The sequence below is a fragment of the Nannospalax galili genome, unplaced genomic scaffold (genome assembly GCF_000622305.1).
Source record: "Nannospalax galili isolate Female #2095 unplaced genomic scaffold, S.galili_v1.0 scaffold54, whole genome shotgun sequence".
Taxonomy (NCBI): domain Eukaryota; kingdom Metazoa; phylum Chordata; class Mammalia; order Rodentia; family Spalacidae; genus Nannospalax; species Nannospalax galili.
The window spans coordinates 9,596,541-9,610,290 of record NW_008341028.1 but is presented as its reverse complement, the minus strand read 5'-3'; the positions used below and the strand labels follow the sequence as shown (position 1 = coordinate 9,610,290).

General features: G+C 39.1%; 1 protein-coding gene across 4 annotated transcripts in view; it reads right to left on the bottom strand.

The window, feature by feature from the left end:
- Positions 1-13,750, bottom strand: part of Glce (glucuronic acid epimerase) — a 107,210-nt gene that overhangs the window by 39,833 nt on the left and 53,627 nt on the right. For 2 of the 4 annotated variants that reach the window (XM_008836378.3, XM_029565030.1), the window contains exon 3: positions 9,165-9,213. The exons of the other annotated variants lie outside the window; for them this stretch is intronic. The gene's annotated coding sequence lies outside the window, so the exon portion shown is untranslated. The remainder of the gene's footprint in view (positions 1-9,164; positions 9,214-13,750) is intronic. 4 annotated transcript variants of the gene reach the window in all.

Below are 13,750 nucleotides of genomic sequence, written 5' to 3'. Positions count from 1 at the left end.
TCCTGCTCGACCATGTCTGGCTTCACTTGGAAGCATGGATGAGATGTTTCCTCTGGGTTGACCCTCCTCTTTGTAGACTGGACACTGGTTCAAGTCCATCTTGTGGGGTCTCCATGTCCTCCCTGAACAAGAGGACATGTGACTCACCACAGCTACAGGACATTTTGAGAGATGTTCCATAGTCCCCTGGAACTTGGTTGACCTTGGAGGGCAAGGGGCAAAAACTGTCCTTTAAGTCCCTCTAACCACATTAGTATAGGCCTTGAAGTATGGCTGTTAAAAATCCAATAAAGTTAGTTTCAGCAGTCTGATATGTTTAATTATCATGTGCTATCTAGATAAGCCTTAGATAAAGAACCAAATATTCTTAGATAAACATGGACTGGATTTATATTTTGTTCCTTAAACTAGTTGACTAAACTATGGCCATAGATATTTTAAGATTACATGTATATTATTTTTGTTTCATCTTTTATATATAACAAACCCAAACAGACCTTCATCACTTCCTTAGGCTTTCTCATTTTTTCTACTTTGGAAAATATCAGCATTCCCATATCCTTTTAACATCTTTTACATTCTCACCGAGATAACTAAGGGGTTGTTGAGTTTATGTATGACCTAAGGGTATGCACACTGGATAGCCTATACACAGCATGGGTATCATTTGTTCTCATGATCCTAGCCAGTTTGATTGGAGTAAGATGATACCTTAGGGTGGTTTTAATTTGCATTTCCCTAAATACTAAGGATGTTGAACTCTTTTTGAGATGTTTCTTAGACATCTTAATTTCATTCTTTGAGAACTCTGTTTAGGTCTTTAGCCCATCTTTTAATTGGGTCACTTGGTTTCTCAATTCTTTGTTTTTTGAGTTCTTTATATATTCTGGATTTTAAACCTCTGTCAGATGTGTCACTGGTGAAGATTTTTTCCCATTCTGTGGGTTTTCTCTTCACTTTTTTTTTTTTTTTTGCTGTACAGAAGTTTTTAATTTAATGAGGTCCCACTTACTGACTGCTGACCTTATTTCCTGAACAACTTCTGATTTAGAAAATCCTTTCCTACACCTACATGTTCTAAGTTACTACCAATATTTTCTTCTGATAGTTTTAGGGTTTTCAGTTTCACATTGAGGTCTTTGATCCATTTGGAGTTGACTTTTGTACAAGGTGAAAGATAAGGACCTAGTTTCCTTCTTCTACAGGTAGAGATCCAGTTTTGCCAGGACCATTTGTTAAAGATGCTCTTTCCTCCATTGTGTGTTCTTAGCACTTTTGTCAAACATCAGGTGGCTGAAATTGCGTGTACTCAGGATTGGATATTCAATAATGTTCCACTGATCTATGTTGTCTGTTTTTGCACCAGTACCCTACTGTTTTTATGACTATAGCTCCGCAGTATACTTTGAGATCTGATATAGTAATCCCCCCAGTATTGCTCTTTGTGCTCAGGGTTACACTGGCTATCTGGGGTCTTTTGTGCCTCCATATGAATTTAAGGATGGGTTTTTCTAATTCTGTGACATATGTCATGGGGATTTTGATTGGGATTGCACTGACTCTATATATTGCTTTTGGTAGGATGGTCATTTTCACAATATTAATTCTTCTAACCCAGGACACCGGAGGTCCTTCCCCCTCCTGGTGTCTTCCTCAATCTCTTTCTTTAATGATTTAAAATTTTCATTGTAGAGATCTTTGGTGTCTTTGGTCATATTTATTCTTATTTATTTATTTATTATTTATTTATTTATTTTATTTATTTATTTTTGCAGTAACTGTGAATGGGAGAATTTCCCTGTATTCTTTCTCCAATTGCTTGCTATTGGTATACACAAAGGCTACTGATTTTTGTAGACTGATTTTATAACCTGCCACTATACTGAAAGTGTTTATGTTTTAGGAGTTTTCTGGTGGAACTTTTGGGATCTCTTAGGTATAGGATCACATGATCTGCAAAAAGTGATAGTCTAACCTCTTCTTTTTCCAATTAGTACACCTTTAATTTCCTTCTCCTGCCTTATTGCTCTAGCAAGAGTTTCAAGCACTGTGTTGAAAAGGAGTGGAGATAGTGGACATCCTTGTCTGGTTCCTGATTGTAATGGGAATGCTTCCAGTTTTTCTCAATTTAGAACAATATTGGCTGTGGGTTTGTTGTATATAGCTTTAATTATTTTGAAGTGTGTTCCCTCCAGTCCAATTCCCTCTAGGGCTTTGAACACAAATGCATGAATTTTGTCAAAAGCCTTTTCTGCATCTATTGAGATGACAATGTGGTTTTTGTCTTTGAGTCCATTTAAATGATTAATGATGTTTACTGATGTGTGTATATTGAACCATCCCTGAATTTCTGGGATAAAGCCTACTTGATCATGGTGAATGATATTTTTGATGTGTGTCTAAATGCAGTTTGCAAGTACTTTGTTGAGAATTTTTGCACCTATGTTCATTAAAGATATGGGTCTATAGTTTTCTTTCTTGGTTGTGTCTTTACCTGGTTTGGGTATTAGAGAGATGTGGGCTTCATAGAATGAATTTGGGAGTTCTCCCTCTGTTTCTATCATTTTGAATAATTTAAGTAGTATTGGTTGGAGGTCTTCTTTAAATGTCTGGTAGAATTCTGCTGTAAATCCATCTGGGCCTGGGATTATTTTAGTTGGGAGGCTTTTATTACTGTTTCAATTTCCTTATACGTTATGGGTCTGTTTAAACTGTTCATATCTTCTTGGTTTAAGTTTGGTGGTTCCCATGATTTCGGATATCCATCCATTTCTTTTAGATTTTCAGATTTAGTGGCGTATAATAGTCCCTTATAATGGTCTGGATTTTTAGGGTGTCTGTTGTGATGTTTCCCCTTTCATCTCTGATTTTGTTGAATTGGATTTGCTCTTTCCTTCTTTTGGTTAACTGGGCCAAGGGTCTGTCTATCTTGTTTAGCTTTTCAAAATGAGAGCTCTTAGATTCATTGATTCTTTGTATTTTTTTCTTTGTTTCTATTTCATTAGTTTCTATTAAATTCTATTTCATTAATTTTTGTTATTACTTCTCGTCTGCTGGGTTTGGGTTTCATTTGTTCTTGCCTTTCAAGTGCCTTGAGTTGCAGTGTTAGGTCATTTATTTGGGCTCTTTCTAATTTTTTAATGTAGGCACTTAGAGCTATAAACTTCCCTCTTAGGACTGCTTTTAATGTGTCCCAGAGGTTATGTTGTGTTGTATTGTCCTTTTCGTTGAATTCCAGGAATTCTTTTATTTCTTTCTTAATTTCTCCTTTGACCCACTCATTGTTTAGGAGTGTGTTGTTCGATTGCCACAAGTTCCTGCAGTGACTAGGGCTTCATCCAGTGTTGATTTTGAGCTTTACTGCTTTGTGGTCTGATAGAATGCATGGAATTATTCCAATATTTTTGTATTTGTTATGGTTTGTTTTGTGGCCCAGTATGTAGTCAATTTTTGAAAAAGTTCCATGGGGTGCCGAGTAGAAAGTGTATTCTTTGGTGTTTGGGTGGAATAATCAAAATATGTCTGTTAGGTCCACTTGATGTATGGTATTATTTAATTCAGACGTCTGTTTATTCTTTGTCCAGTTCACCTGTCTAATGGAGACAGTGGGGTATTAAAGTCCCCTACTATTACTGAGTTGGGGTTAATCTGTGTCTTAAAGTCCTGTAGTGTTGTTTTTATGGATTTGGGTGCACCAGAGTTTGGTGCATATATGTTAAGGATTGTAATACTTTCTGGTTAATTGTTCCTCTGATCAGAATGAAGTGACCCTCCTTTTCTCTTCTGATTAGTTTCACTCTGAAGTCCATTTTGTCAGATATTAGAATTGCAACCCCTGCTTGTTTCTCAGTGCCATTTGCTTGGAATATTCTTTTCCATGCTTTTACCTTAAGGTAGTGCCTGTCCTTGAAGGTGAAATGGGTTTCTTACAGACAGCAAAAGATGGATTTTGTTTCTTAATCCATTCACTTAGCCTGTGCCTTTTGACTGGGGAATTCTGTCCATTGATATTTAAAGTTATTATTGAAAGGTGTGTGTTGGTTGCCATCATTTTCATTGCTGTTTGTGTTCTCTGTATAATTTTGTGTTTCCTCGATTATACCATTATTTATTTTCTTTTGTTGCCCCTGGGGTACAGTTGTTTCTCTCTCCGCTCTCTGTATTGTTTCAAATATTCTTTGAAGGGCTGGTTTTGTGGACAAGTATTCTTTCAGGCTGTTTGTGTCATGAAAGATTTTTCTTTTCCCCTCAACTAGAGTAGACATTTTTTCTGGGTAAAATATTCTGAGTTGGCATCTATTGTCACGTAGAACTGGAAATACCTTGGGTCCAGGCTCTTCTGGCTTTCAGAATTTGCATTGATAAGTCATCTGTAATTCTGATGGGCTTTCCTTTATATGTGACTTGTTGTTTTTCTTTTGCTGCTTTCAGTATTCTCTCTTTGTTCTGTACATTCAGTGTTTTTACTATGATATGTCTTGGGGAGTTTCTTTTCTGATCCTGCTATTTGGTGTTCTATGTGCTTCCTGTATTTGTATGGGGATGTCTTCATTTAATTGTGGGAAATTTTCTTCTACAATCCTGTTTAATATCTGGTCAACAACATTAACCTGAAATCTTTCTCCTTCCTCTATTCCTATGATCTATAGATTTGGTCTTTTCATGTTGTCCCACATCTCTTGCATATTTCATTCCTGTTTTGTTTTTTTTTTTTAATTCTCCATACTCTTTGCTTGAGTGGTCCAATTCTTCAACTTTATCCTCCAATGTTGATATTCTATTTTCCATTTCATTCATTCTAGCAGTGAGGCTTTCCCATTGTTTCAAGTCAGCTTACTGAGTTTTGTGTTTCTTCATTTCTGCCTGAGATTTCCTCAATGTTTCTATCTCTTTTGTGAATTTATTCTGAAGTTTATCCCTATCTTCTTTTAGCTCTTTGATTTGTTTGTGTGTTCTTTAAATTTGTTGAATTCCTTGATCATGTTTATAATTGTTATTTTAAAATCAGTGTCCTGGGTTAGCTCTAGGGGGGTCTCCTTGAAGAACTCTTCTACAGGATTGGTGGGGTTTGGTGGGGACATAGTGTTTTGGCTTTCCATTTTATTGTTCTTTCGTTGTGGTTTTGGCATGTGAATTGTTATTATTCTGATATGAGAATTAATTTGAAGTATGCTTCTGTTTGTATTATCTAGGTGCCTAGATCCTTTCTTTATTGGTTACGTAAAGCTGGTTGGTACAGGGTTCAGGTTCTCTCAGGTTTAATTTGGGGGGAACCGATGGCTTCCTATCAGGTATTCAGGAGTACCCACAGAAGCCTAATTCAGGTTCCAGGCAGGTATACTCAGGCTTCCTTCACCACATGGAGGCAGGATCTGGGTGTTCTCAGGCAGTCCCCTGCATTCTCAACCCTATCTATGCCAGAGGGAGGCCTGCGGGAGGCCAGAACTGGGCACTCTCTGGTGGTCTGGTGAGATCAGAGCCTCTACACAGATGGAGGTCCGAACCCACCCTCTCAGGCTGTCTGCTAGGATCTCAGCCTTAGTCTACCAAAGCTAGATCTGCCCTGGGGCCTTGGGAGGGGCCTCACAAAATCCCAGGTAGGGGGATGGGTATGGGGCAATTAGGGGAATCCAGAGGTACTCAGGCAGTCCCCTGGGTTCTCAGGCCCTGTTAGATGGAGGCCAGAGGGAGGCCAGCACTCTCTGGTGGTCTGGTGAGATCAGAGCCTCTACACAGATAGAGGTCCGAACCCACCCTCTCAGGCTGTCTGCTAGGATCTCCTACTTTTCTAATCTTAAAAGAAGCAATTTAGCATGGTGGGAAAGAGTATGCACTTACAGGCCAGAGACAAAGATTCCAATCCTAACTCTTCTGATATTAGCTTTGTCATCTTATAGATTTATTTTTCTTTATTTGTAAAATGAGGTTAATCACACCTATTTTGTAAGCTAATGGAAAACAAAGGACCTGAACCAGAGGTGATTAAAGAACAGCTGCTCAAAAGAAACTAAACTTCATTCTCTTTCAATCTCCCAACTTCAACAATAGAAACTGTGAATCTTATACTGCCACCTGTCATAAAACTGCAGGCTGCTGCATGCTCGAAAGCATATTTAACTGCACTTATAAAATTTACCTTCTAGTCTTCTATAAATAAGTGGACTGCTGTCAACACCTAAAACAAATAAAACTCCACATTCTTTTCATCACAACACTTGTGTTTTAGAAAGGGAAGAAAGAAATACTATCTATACATACTTTTATATTTTTCCTTTTACAAGGGTTGGTAAATACTGTTGTTCATAATTGTATCTAATTGATAAAATAGGGTCTGAAGAAGGAGGACAACATGCAAATTATATACTGGGATGTATTAGTTACTTTTCTGGTACTGTTGATAAAGCAGTGTGACCAAGGCAATTTACAGAAGGAAGAGTTAATCTGGCTTATGGTTTAGAAGGTTAAAGTCCTTAATGGGAGGGAGGTGGAGGACATGGTCAGAGAAGAAAGTCTAGCATGCTTAGAAATCTGGCAAAGGTTAAGAACTCTCAAAGCCCGCCCCCAGTGGCATGCTTCCTCAGCAAGGCTGCACTTCCTAAAACCTCCCAAAACAGTGCCACCATCTGGGGACAAAATGTCCAAATACTTGGAGCTTCTGGGGGACATTCTCATTCAAACTACCACACTCTACTCCCTGGCCCCCATAGGCTCATGACCATATAAAATGCAAAATGCATTTAGTCTACCCTCAAATGTCCTCATAATCTTTACCAGTCTCAATACTATTCAAAAGTCTTCTGAGACTCAAGACAATCTCTTAACTGTGAATCCCCATAAAATCAAATTACTGGGGGCTGGAGAGATGGCTCAGTGGTTAAGAGCACTGACTGCATTTGTATAGGACCTGAGTTCGATTCTCAGAACCCACATGGCAGCTAAGAACTGCCCTTAACTCCAGTTACAGGTGAATCTGATGCCCTCTTCTGACCTCCGCAGCATTACAGGACACAGGTGCACTCACATATATGCAGGTAATACATTCATACACATAAAATAAAAATAAAATATTTTTTAAAAAATCAAATTACTTACTCCCAACATAAAATGGGAACTAAATATACTTTTCCATTCCAAAAGGGAGGAATGGGGGCATACCAGTGAGGAAATACCAGACCAAAACAAGACTGAAAACCAGCAGGGCAAACACCAAATCCAGTAGCTCCATGTCTGACTTTTGAGACTTTACATTTAAAGGGCTCAGCCCAGCTTCGCTGAATACATCTCTCTCTTGGGCTGCTACCACTCCCATGTGCAGGCTCTTTGGCACAGTCCTAGCATCTCCAAAGGTCTTCTTGGGGTCTCTACTACGAACCAGGCTTCACTTTCAATGCTTCATACAATGGCCTGTTAAGGCCTCTTGGTCTGTTAGAACCTTCATGCAGGGTCATCCCTGCTGCTTGCTGCCTGGCCTCAGTGGCTCTCTGAAACCAGAAGAAGAACCAATGACCCCTTCACTCTTGCATCTTTCATGCCTCCAAAGCCAGCACCACCTGAACACTGCCAAGTTTGGCTGCCAGAATGAGATGGGCCCTGGCCAGTTTCATCCACATTAGCAGCTATTCTCCTCCAGTATTTTCCTTTCACGAATTGGAGGCTTAGCTGGGTGTGGTCTTGCCCTGAAGGTTCTCCCACTGTTTAAGTGCAAGTCTATAGGCCTCTCCTATTATAATGGCTCTAATGTCCTTATCAAAAAGCACCTTTCCTTCAGCACATGCCTTGGCTCCAACACTTATCTTCCTAGTACCCTGCTCTTTTTCAGTCCAAACTGTACCATCTACATTTCTTTCAGTCCCACTTGCTCTTTCTCACTGTAGATCTCCATAATACTTACTGTTAATAAACATGTCACAAATTCAATGTTGGGCTGTCTTGAAATTTTGTCCACAGGAGAAATTAGTCCATTACTTTTCAACTTAAGCTTCAAGCAAGCTCTTAGGCCAGAATGCTTTGCCAACATCCCAGATGCTGTTCAAGTTTTTAGTTCCCTCTGGAACTACCTTGCTCTCAGCACTTTCTTTCAGGCTCCTACCCCAATGGCCTGTTAAACTCTGCTTATAGCATTCAACCACTTTCAAAGTCTTCCACATTCCTCCAAAACACAACATGGTCAGGGTCTTCACAGCAACACTTCACTCTACTGGGGACAAAATGTCCAAATACTTGGAGCCTATGGAGGACACTCTCATTCAAATCACCACAAGGAACTAGAGCAGTCACTTAGGCCTGCACTTTTCAATCGAAAGTAAAGTTTAAATTAGACTACCACCATCATAGTAACACACGGTTTAGTCGCTAGGAACATCAGTGATGGACTTACACTACTAAATAGGACATTTAGGAAATATGCTCATTCTAAATAAAGTCATCCCATCTAATATTAACATCATTTCAGAATCTGAACTGGTAAGAAATATACTGCAAAGGATAGCTTTCTCCTATTGAAACAGAGAATAACTTAGTTAAGTAAAATTACAAACAGAATTAAATTAACTACTCAAATAACATGACAGGACTACTATCTTTTAAGGAATACATATTTCCCCAATTTAATGATATTAGCACATACACTGTATTAAGTTCTTTAAAGGACTTTATACAGCAAACAGAAAAGCCTGTCCATGTAGTATTCTTGCAGAACCTTTGAAAAACAAAAAAGGTGATAAATAACCCACACATTTTTATTAATTTTGAAGCAATATATTTTTTAAGCTGTAAGTTCAAATATTTATATAATGCAGTCCAAGTTTAGTTCTGTGAGTCTTTTATGTTTTAGGGTTTTTTTGGGGGGGGTATTTTGTGTGTTGGTGGGGTAGACATTGCTGAGGACTCAAAGGCAGGACCTTGAGCATACCAGGCAAGAACTCTGTCACTCAGTTACATCCCCGACCCTTTCAAGTTTAAAAACATCCATTTTTAATCTCACATACTATCTGATTAGTTATAGTAACACAGCAAAGTCGCACATACTGATAGATATCCCAAGAAGCAATAATAGATTTGTTCATTTGACTGTCAAAGTTTACCTGGCTCAAAATTTATTTTTCTAAAATCATATTTGTCAACACAAGTCAATCTTGAGCACTAGCAAATTTATTATACTTTACCTTGATTTACACAGTTCTTTAGTCAGAGATGTAATCTTTGAACAGATCCCTGTAAAATGATATAGTTTTAGACAACAATAAAATTATCTTTTAAATATCCAGCTATATATATTCCCTTGTAATAAGCACAGATAATCAAACCTCACATATGGAAATGTATATTTCATTATAAAAATAGCCAAATAATTGGAGATAATGGCAACTCATTCCATTTAAAAGACACTGAAGGGGCTGAGAATGTAGCTCACTAGTAAAGTGTCTGCTTAACAGGTATGTTAATCCCCAGCACCAGAAAGATTTTACCTACTTAGTTGATCATAAAAGGCTAATAACCGGCCATAATTCCAGTTCCAGGGGATTCGATGCCCTCTTCTGACCTTGTAGGCATTGCATGACATGGATGCACTTACATACATGCAGGCAATATACTCATACTCAAAAAAATAAAATAAAGCTCACAATCTTACTCCTAGGTTTTCAACGACATGAAACAAAAACTTACATACACACAAACCCTTTAATGTAACTATTTTGGCAGTTTCATTTATGATTGGCCCAAACTAGAAGCAACCCAGATGTCTATCAATATGAGAAATGAATAAACAAATTCTGGTAGTACAACAGAATACTAATTATCAATAAAAAGGTTTAAAAAAAAACTAGTGATTTGTGCAACAAATGGATGAGTGTAGAATGCATTTTGCTATGTGAAGAAAGCCACACCCCAGAGGTTAAACACTGTGATTCCATTATATACATGAGACTCTAGGAAAGGCTTACTGAAAAGACAGAAAGAGCATCAGTAATTGCAAGGGTTTGGAGGTGGGAGGAGAGCTGAGTACAAAACAGCACTAGGGACTTTGGGGGTTCATAGAATTATTCTTGGTAGATATATGATCTTATGCATTTTTCAAACTCAATAAAACTATAAAATATGCTGAATTTTACAGAATACAAATTACAGACAATCACGTCAAGGAAATCCAAGAAAATACAAATTGTACCCTAACTAAAATCACTGAGTCATAAAAAAAAAGACATTAAAGTAGAAGGGCTAGTTGATAAGAGGAGGGGGATTGGTAGGAGGGAGGGGGACCAGACAGGATGACCAGGGAGAAATATAATTAGAATATGTTATGTATATATATGAAAATGTTATGATGAAACCTATTATAATGAATATATTCTAATAAAAACATCAAAAATTACAAATTGTGAAAAATTACTCTATGATATAAATAAAAGGAAACAACAGACCTAAAGGAGCTGGGGGATAGGGGAACAAAAACTTAATTTTGGAAAAGAACACTCTGGATACTGTGAGAATAAAGACAAAAAGAAGTGTGCATAAGCACTGATTCCTATTTGCTAACAGACATGTAACTGTGTACATGACTGCCGTATTTCTTACTATAGGAGACGTAAATCAGAGAAGCAGCAGGGGGTCCTAGACTGGAACTGGAGTTAGAATGCAACCTGAAGGAGGCGGATGTTGGGACTTGAACCAAGGTCTTAGCATGCTAGGTGAGTGCTATACCAACAAAGCTACATCTCTGGCACAATTTTTAAAACATGAACAGAGAAATATAGAAGTACGTATACATGTGGGTTGAGATATATATATATATAGTTTCTATCTCTGACAGTTAAAGGCCTAAAAGCAAAAGCTAGGCATGGTGGCACATGCCTGTAGTTCCAGCAAGTGTGCATACATGTGGGTTGATATACATACACAGTTTCTAGCTCTGACAGTTAAAAGCCTAAAAGCAAAAGCTGGGCGTGGTGGCACATGCCTTTAGTCCCAGAACTTGGGAGGCAGAGGCAGGGAGATCTCTGTGAGTTCCAGGCCAGTGTGGTCTACATAGTGAGTTCCAGGCCAGCTGGGGCTACAGGGAGACCCTGTTTCAAAAAAGATCAAAATAAAAAAAAAAACAAAAAACCCCAAAAGCAGTAACAACTCAGTGGTCATGAGCACACACCTAGTACCCAGATGTGGGTGATACCAGGCCTGGAGGGGGAAAATACATAGGAGGATCTTAAGAGAGTCCTAAATTGCCTTTTTAAATGGAAAAATATGTAGAAAGGCTACAGAAACAAACTTAAAAGTTCCCAGTGGGAAAACTAGAACAATTTAAAGCAATAAAATAACAATAATATTACTTCTAAAGAATTTAATATGAATTACCTTAATACTATTTCTAAAGAATAAAATATAGGCATTTACAGTGATATAAGGGGAAGGACTACTATTGCTTCCCATAAGAGGGTTATAATTGATAAATATACAAAGAACAAGGGGAACATAAAATCACCATTGAACACCACAGTAATAACTGCCTCAGACAAGGCCTATCGATAAATTCTAAAACAAGTCATTAGAACACTGAAGATAAACGGTATTTGAGGAGCCTCAAAATATTTTCCCCAAAATATTTACTAAGAGTTTTAACAACACTAACTTTACAATGGGGAACTCTGATAGATAACATCATAATCAAGTGATCACGGTTTGCATCACAGGTAATAACAGAGTAAGCATCATGTGAACCCTGACACCATATGCTAAAGGCACACAACCTCTGTGGTGTCCTTCCCTAAACCTGTAACTTCAACTTAATTATGATATAGTATTAGAGAGGCCCTAATTAAGTGACACTCCACAAAATATCTAACCAAAGTGTCAAAGTCATGAAACAAGATGGAAGAAAGGAAAAGCCTAAGGGAATACCAATCTCACTAAATACAATGTGGGATTCTGGAAAAAGACCCTGGTGGGGAAAGCTGGTGAAATTGTAATCGACTATAGTTCAGTAAGTCACTACAGATTGTTTCCTTTGATCACTGTCCCATGGTTATGAAGATGCACAGCAAGGGATACTGAATGAAAGTTAACAGAAACTCTCTGTACAAGTATGAACCACTCCTAGTGTATGCAGTGCTAGGGATAGAGCCCAGAGCTCTATGCATACTAGGTAAAGAGTCTACCAACTGAGCTACATCTTTGGCTCAAACATATTATATGAAAAGCATTATTTAAAACTTCTATTTAAAAATTCCACAGTGGTCAATTAAATGCTTTTACATAATCTCGAGGATAAACCTTGCAGATTTACTTTCAAACTTGTTACATACACTCTAAAAGATTAGCAGTATGTTCAATTTAAAGAAAAATTGTAGGGGCTGGATAAATGGCTCAGCAGTTAGAAAGTACTGGCTGCTTTTGCAGAGGACCTGGGTTCGGGTCCTAGCACCCATACTACTGCTAACAACTGCTGAAATTCCAGTTCCAAGGATCCAATGCACTCTTCTGGCCTCCAAAGGCACTGCATGCATGGGTGGACTCATATACATGTAGGCAAAACACTCATACACATTAAAAAAAAAAATCAAAGAAAAATTATGCCTGCCTTTAATACATAGGTTTTCCCAGGTGGTGGAACATCCTGTAATCTTAGCCCTAGGGAGGTTGACACAGGAGAGCCAACCTGGGCTGCAGGGTTGAAATTCTATCTCAAACAACACATGTTTAATTTTAATGATACTGCCTAATTGGCAATGAGTTAGTATTTGATTTATAGTGTGAAACGTTTTATGCTGACCTAGAGAAATCTAAAGTTATATAGAAGAAAAAATTAAACTATGAACTTTTCTTCTGGTTTGTCTCCCCTTCATTTACATTTATACACAAGTGAAACATAAAGCAGGGAAACTTTAAGAAAGGTCTTAAGCTGAGCTCCCTCTGCTTCCCTGGGCCTGCAGAACCTGCAGGCCTCTCTCCCAGGAGCACTCTGGGCCTGGCCCTGCCCTCACCTCCAACTGCTTCCCTGGGCCTGTACCACACACAGCCTCTCTCAGACCTGCAGGCAGGCCTCTCTCCTGTATAAGTTGATAGCGCCCTCCACACTTTGACTCCCCCAGCCTCATTCACCCTCCCATCTCTGCCACCTGTGTCTCCTCCTAGCCTGGGTCCTGTCCCACTCCTAGTCTTGGTGGCCCAGACACCTGGGGAACCACCACTGCTTCCTGATCCTTTTCATCCAGACCAACCCAGTTCCTTCTCAGGTCCCCAGGAGCACTCTGGGCCTGGCCCGGCCCTCACCTCCCTCTACTTCCCTGGGCCTGCACGACCCACAGGCCTCTTTCCTGGATGCTGGGGCTGACCTTTCCTCTTCCTGATCCTTTGCATCCAAACCAACCCAGCTACTCAGTGAAGTCCCCAGGAGCCCTTGGGGCTGCTTCCCGCCCCCATTTTCCTTTGTATGTCTGGCGGCACAGACACCAGCTGCCCTAGACCAGCATCTTTCCTGGGCCTGGCTCCCAGGCCAGTCCAACCCCCAAATTCCTGGGGCCAAAATTTTCCCTGGAGGGATTCAGACCTTGGGAGAAAGCCTGAGAGCATCTGATCCTCATCTGCCTTGGGCCTCTGTGGGAACTCCTGAAGACGAAAGCAATCCAGCCACTCCAACATAAAATCAAAAGAGAGAACTGGAAGCTTAGAGGAACCAGCTTTTCATGCCCAAAAAGTAAACCACAAAGACACATAAAGTTCACAAAAAGAAGCAGATCTAAACTTGAAGGTCTGAGTC